Source organism: Silurus meridionalis, unplaced genomic scaffold (genome assembly GCF_014805685.1).
Source record: "Silurus meridionalis isolate SWU-2019-XX unplaced genomic scaffold, ASM1480568v1 Scaffold754, whole genome shotgun sequence".
NCBI classification, from domain to species: domain Eukaryota; kingdom Metazoa; phylum Chordata; class Actinopteri; order Siluriformes; family Siluridae; genus Silurus; species Silurus meridionalis.
This window is the reverse complement of record NW_025804701.1, coordinates 1-7,011: the sequence shown is the minus strand read 5'-3', so window position 1 is coordinate 7,011 and position 7,011 is coordinate 1. Positions and strand designations below refer to the sequence as shown.

Genomic DNA, 7,011 nt, shown 5'->3' with positions numbered 1-7,011 from the left:
TGATAGAAAGCCAGGGCAGAGCACTGGGTCAGCAATGACTACAGCACCCCTGGAGCACAGAGAGTTAAGGGTCTTCCTCAAGGGCCTAAAAGTGGAACTTGGTGATTCTGGGGCTTGAACCCTCGACCTTCCGATTAGTAATCCAGAGCCTTCACCACTGAGCTACCACTTCCTGAAAAAAGACCCTCTCATGGTGAAATACTTACAGCTAAAGTTACAGAATTCTCTCTGACTGTCTGAACACTGATCCTGGAAACTTCATTTATAAATGCACAATAAACATTTCCTCACAGAAACATCACCATAGCAACAATTACCCAATATTTCCCTGTGAGATCTTATTGTATTAAATAGAAGATATAAAAATGGCTGTTTAAATATTAACTTTACAATATGTTGAAGATGTTTTGCATTCAGTACTGTATAATATTGGTAATGGTCCAAGTCCAGCCCAGTTGTGCACACAGAAGATCCAGGCTGAAGATGTAGTTCCAGGTAGCAGGGCAGAGATCATAACCATACCAGCTGTTCTCCAGGAACCTCAGACTGCTGTCTTCCAGAAAAGACTTCAGGGTGCTGGTGATCATATTGTAGATGTTTCCTGGTGGCTCCTGGCAAAAATACATCATTATTTAATACCCAGTGCAATAAAACACTGTTTAACTGACAGCATAGTTCAATATAAATGTTTAAAGAATTTGTCCCACTAGATTACACTGATACTTAAGTAAAATACATGATAAAGTCCAGTTTAAAAAAATGACACTGAGAGGAACACTGAGGATCAGCTTCTTACCTCATCCCAGTGCAGATACTTGGTGAGCAAGTAAAATATCTTTCCCTTTGCTTTCAGGTTGCTCACTATGTGAATTGCTCGGCATAAAGAACTTTCATCAGCATTAAGGTGTGTTAATGATTAATCAGGCGTGTTCACATCACTCACACAACCTTTACAAGTGTTTAATGTGTGTGTGTGTGTGTAAGGTAACTGATGCCTACAGTGAGTTTGACTGCGGCCGAGTGATTCGTCTCCTGCAGGCCTTCATCACCCGAGACCTGAGCAGCTTCTACTTCAGCATCATCAAAGACAGGTGAGCAATGCTGGATCCTGATTGGTCAGAACGGGTCCAATCAATTTCAGAACAGCCTTCAGGTTGCGCTCACGTTAAATGTAACTCTAAATGGATAAAAGTGTTGCATGGTCTTTGTAACCCCTGTCTGTCTCTCAGGCTGTACTGTGATGGGGAGAACTCTCTGGGCAGGAGGTCATGTCAGACTGTGCTGGAGGAGATTTTGGATGGCGTGACTCGCTCCATCGCTCGATCCTCCCTCACCTGGCCGAGGAGGTGTACCAGCACGCACGATGGTACACACTTTTATCCATTTATAGTTATGTGTAATCTCTGTGTAATTTTCCTGAAGCCGCTCTGACACTGGAGACTCCTTCCATAAATCTCATGAAACTATGGATGAGGTGTTACCATAGAAACCGTAAGCTTTGAGCGGTGTTACCTGCTTGTCTCTGTTTGGTTGTGCAGAAGGAGAGTGTGTTCGGAGTGGATGGATTAAGAGCAGCTCTGTGTGGAGGAAACCCGGGTTGGAGGAAGCCGAGGGGCGTGCGCCATCAGAGACTCCTTCCTGTCTTCCATCCCAGGATGCAACGCGGCAGAGTATGACCTGACCATCGCCATTGAACCCGGGCTCTTCTTGAGCTCGTGGAGGTGAACTTTAAAACTCGAGATTGACTTCCTGTCTTAAGCACCTGCACTTCCTGTAGTCACGCCTGCGTGCTTTTCAGTCCTGCAGGAGGAACCGACCTCTACATGTTCTCAGCTGACGGAGCTGATGATGGCGTCACGTATCACCCTGACAGGCGTGCTGCCCGAGACCTTCCCCACAACGCAGTCATCAGTAAGGGAGCTTCCTCATCAATCTGGAAGGTAGCGATGCTACGCTAATCCTCGCTAATCTGCGTTCCTAGCGTCTTTGTTGTTGACACTGTTTGTCTTGCAGGTGGCGAGATCCGTGAAGAAAGTGCGTACTCTGTAGCTGCCGTTCCCATCTCTCTGTCCCGCTGCCCCGGTGTCGACGCTACACCTCGGACACGCCCGACTGCCTGTGCCCGCGGTGCCAGGCGGTCATCGCCAATAAACCTCCTGCCTCTGCCCAGACACAGAATGCACCTTCGATTCCTGCTGCTTGAAGGCGTTACGATGAGGCAGGCTTTAGAGAATATGTGCAACTGCGTCAAAGAAGCATCTTGTTATAGAAATAAATGAAAAATTGATCACGCCCACTCCAGGCTAAAGCAAGATATTTCAGTTGGTTTAAAGGTATCGTTCTGATTCGTTGTGGCTGTGCAGTGGGCGGAGCTTAATGTCAGATTCGGAGCTATCCTCAAAAACTTCGCACTAAACTGGTATTTATTTCCCTGAAGCATCACTTTCACGTGTTTGTTAAATGCGTGTGTGTATGAGGGAGGATTTAAGAGACTGTAGTATAGAATGAAATATGTTCCAATGTTTTATTTTTATTTACATTTATATGTAAATCTGTGTGTTTGTGGGGAGAGAAAGTGACATGAGTGCACCTGTAAATGAAGAACTGCTTTCTACTGCTTTTCCTTGTGTACAAATAAAATAAAAGAACAATAATTAAGAAAAATAATTCTCCTGTTAGCCACGCCCATGCTGTATTATATTTTAATCTGCATCCATAAAACAGCCGTTATCCACTCAAAGCTAACGCCCTGTGAGTAGGGCTACAGGAAGGATGCCTCCTTTTATATTAACAACGGCGACGCAAAAAACAGCACACTTCCGTGTTGAATCTTTTATATAGCGCTTTTAGTGTATTTGGGTTTAGACGATAAGAAACAGCAGCTCGTTCGTAGTGAAGTGTTTGAACGTAGAGCGGCTGTTCTGCATAATATACCTCCGTCTCTGGGGGCGGGAAAATACCAGATCTGTCATAGACACATAAATTACATTTACAATACAAACTCCAGGAAGAAAAAGAAGAGCGAAGGCAGAGATGTTACTGTAGAGATCGAACGGCACCTGATTGAGTAAAACCTGATTTATTACAGCTAAGGATGAACTAATACACGTGACTGTTTCTGCAGGAGAATAGTGAGCGGCGTTAACGACCCCTGACCCCGTGTGGCGTGTAAAGCCGGGACATGCTTTTCATCATTAAAATGCATAGAACTGCTAACACTGATCATCTAACATTCCCCCTCTGTCACATGTACACCCTTCCTCATTTCCTCCATAAAAGTGTTAAATAGAAACCTCTTTTAATTAGTCGTTCACACATTTCTCCACTGACTTTCACGCCGATCAGACAGGACGCGTTCATGGGTCGCAGGTTTTGCGACTGCGGCTCGACAGAAACGCAACGACGGCTCGAAACACTTCAATTCCGTCTCGCACTGGTTATTTTCTGTAACATCGAATCGTAAACATCGCTCTGCCGCGGATCCCTCGGTTTATTTACACGGGTTTACGAGGACCGGGTTACAAAACGGGTTTAAACGGTTTAGGGCGGAGTCTCCAGTGTCGGCGCACGGCGATCAAAGTTTATAATTAGAAATCACTGGAAACATTGCTGTGGTGAGACTCATCATCATCATCATCATCATCATCATCATCATCATCATCAGGTTGTATTTTCCTACAAGAGCACAACACAGTATTTGACTGACACATGTATATATGTATATAAATATATATAAATTATATATTATAATACATTTATTACTTTGTTAATTAAATTAGAAATCAATTTATTAATAAATAAATACCTTTATATATGGTGCCAAATGCTCTGTGTGGTGCTATTAGAGGAAAATCATTTAATGAATGATGAATGTCAGTTAATTAATTAATTGTTTAGTCTGTCAATTCATTAATTAAACAATCAACAAAACAAACGCATCTGTTAATTAACTGCCATTTTAAGCAATTACATAATTAATGAATAAGTAAAGAATCGAATGGTTAATTAATGAGTTAATTAGCATAATTAGCGCGGGTACACAACTGAAAATGCTGACCATGTCCTGACCGACCGGATACGTCTGGAGTAATGTGGAATCTTAATTAGTGCACTTATAAAGTGACAATGGAATTTACATGGAAATATTCTCCAGCACCCCTCCTCTCTCTCTCTCTCTCTCTCTCTCTCTCTCTCTCTTTCACTCCTCTTCCTGCAGTGTGTCCACCGTCTCCAGCAGATGCAACGCCATGTTGTACTGCCCATGTTTCTCGGCAGCATCTCGATCACGTGGCTCACCAGGCGGCTGATCTGCTGCAGAGGCACAAAGAGACACCGGAGTTCGCTCGGGTCCTGTAGAAACACACACACACACACACACACACACACACACACACACACACACACACACACACACACATTCAAATCCGTCCATTACCCACTTATATTTCACACTTTTGCAATTCCACCTGAGAACATCTTCCCAGAAGCCTGAGTGTGAGGGCTGAGATTTTCAGCTGAAGCTCACCATAGCTTTGAGCCAGGTACAGAGGGTGGGGGAGGCAGGCCAGGAGCTCCATGCTGGCTTTCGTCTGAGTCTGAGCGTGAAACAAAGAGTAGGCCAGGCGCTGACCAGTCAAAACCAAGAGCTGAGAAGCCAACACATCTTTATCCTCCACCTCCATCATGACCTGTGAGAGAGAGAGAGAGAGAGAGAGAGAGAGAGAGAGAGAATAAGCAAAGTTCAAGCCTAAGAGTACCCACATTTTTTTCCCTGAGCACCACAGAATTTGCAGTGACTAGCAGTATTACTGTAGATCTTATGTTAAATGTATTTATTTTGCCTCCTAATGATTAGTTTATTATTTTGTTCTGCACCGTACATGTCAAATTAATCTTTTTGAAAGATATATCGCCTATTAAAAGAGCATTATTACTGTCATAATGACATTTTTTATATTCATTGCTATTGAAATCAAAACATTTACTTGGTGGGTGAATCTAATAAATAATTAAGCTTAATCATCGATATATATATATATATATATATATATATATATATATATATATATATATAAAAATAAAGCACTGAATCATGAAAATGTGCTAAAGGAAATATATATGAATATATTCATTAATCAATATCATTATATAATTAATAAATGTAATATAGCATTCTCCATGAAAAAACCCTAAAATTCGCCCCTAGAGGTCACTCTAGTGAATTGCAGTGGACTGGAAGCTGATGAGGATTTCTGCTAATAGATGATAGTTCCTGCAATCAGCTACGGTGCTTGACCTCTAATAATAACTAAGAGACATTTCTATTTAAAACCAACATTTACAACCAAATATAGATTTCTTCTTCTTCTTCATCTTCTTCTTCTTTCAGCTTCTCCCATTAGGGCGCCACAGCGGATCATCTCCATCCCCCTGTCCTCTACATCTGCCTCTTTCACACCAACTACCTGCATGTCTTCCCTCACCACATCCATAAACCTCCTCCTTGGTCTTCCTCTTTTCCTTCCTGGTGTCTCCATCCTCAGCATTCTCCTACTGATATACCCCATGTCCCTCCTCTGCACATGTCCAAACCATCTCAATCTCACCTCCCTCACCTTGTCTCCAAAACGTCCTACATGCGCTGTCCCTCTAATAAACTCATTTCTAATCCTGTCCATCGTCGTCACTCCCAACAAACATCTCAACATCTTCAGCTCTGCCTCCAGCTCCACCTCCTGTCTTTTACTCAATGCCACTGTCTCTAATCCATACATCATCTCAGGTCTCACCACAGTCCTATAAACTTTCCCTTTCACTCTCACAGATACTCTTCTATCACAAATCACTCCTGCCACTCTTCTCCACCCACTCCACCCTGCTCTCACTCTTTTCTTCACTTCTCACTCTCTCCATTACTCTGCACTGTTGACCCCAGGTACCTGAACTCCTCCACCTTCTCCACCTCTTCTCCCTGCAACCGCACCCTCCACTGCCCTCCCTCTCATTCACACACATGTACTCTGTCTTACTCCTACTGACTTTCATTCCCTTCTCTCCAGCGTGTACCTCCACCTCTCCAGGATCTTCTCCACCTGCTCCCTACTCTCACCACAAATCACAATATCATCCACAAACAAAATAATCCTATCCACTTCCTGCTTCACCATCTCCACAACATCCAACCTTCTCTCTCATTTTCCTCGTTCATCAGCTGCTCAAAATACTCCTCCATCTTCTCCTCACACTCTCCTCACTAGTCAACACATTTCCATCTCCATCCTTTATTGCTCTAACTTGCAGCACATCCTTCCCAGCTCGGTTCCTCTGCCTGGACAATCGCTACAAATCCTTTTCTCCTTCCTCAGTGTCCAACTTCTCCTACAGCTCCTCATATGCCTTTTCCTTGTCTTTCACCACATCCCTCTTTACCTGCTGCTGCATCTCCTTGTTCTCCTGCCTACTTTTCTCATCACTCTGTCGATCCCAATTCTGTTTCTCCAACCTCTTTCTCCTTCTGCTCTCCTGCACTTCCTTATTTCCAGATGTTACACCAAGTACCTTTCTAGCTGTCTCCCTCATCACTTCTGCAGAATATTTATTTTTATTTATAATAAATAGATAAAAGCTGCACCACTTTAATAGGAACACCTGGTCTTTTTTTCCAGCCTTCAGCTGTCCAGATGCAGCAAATCTGTGTCAGTGATTCTGCTGTTGTAGCTCCTCCACCTCAAGGTTTGATGTGTTCTTCCTTCTAAAATGCTTTTCTGCTTGTCATGGTTATAAAACGTGATGATATGAGCTGACTACAGTAAACCAGACCAATGTGCTGCTACTACGTGACTGATTGGATGAGAATAACAGTTTACAGGTGTTCCTATAATCAATGTGGAGATTAGATTTAGATTAGATATCTGCTCTACCACTTGCTGTGTTTTCTGGAGGCTGAAATGCTTCTGATGATGTTTGTGTGTGTGTGTGTGTGTGTGTGTGTGTGTGTGTGTGTGTGTGTGT

At 43.1% G+C, this 7,011-nt stretch overlaps 2 long non-coding RNA genes across 2 annotated transcripts; one reads left to right on the top strand and one right to left on the bottom strand.

Annotated features, from left to right (window-relative positions):
- The first annotated feature begins 890 nt into the window (after positions 1 to 890).
- Positions 891 to 1,321, top strand: LOC124382583. Its single transcript, XR_006925085.1, has 3 exons — positions 891 to 904; positions 985 to 1,091; positions 1,230 to 1,321. It is a non-coding gene; the product is annotated as an uncharacterized LOC124382583 (long non-coding RNA).
- Positions 1,322 to 3,942: 2,621 nt separating this feature from the next.
- On the bottom strand, positions 3,943 to 4,557 carry LOC124382582. Its single transcript, XR_006925084.1, has 2 exons — positions 4,526 to 4,557; positions 3,943 to 4,350 (listed from the first exon to the last, which is right to left on the bottom strand). It is a non-coding gene; the product is annotated as an uncharacterized LOC124382582 (long non-coding RNA).
- Between the last annotated feature and the right edge of the window lie 2,454 nt (positions 4,558 to 7,011).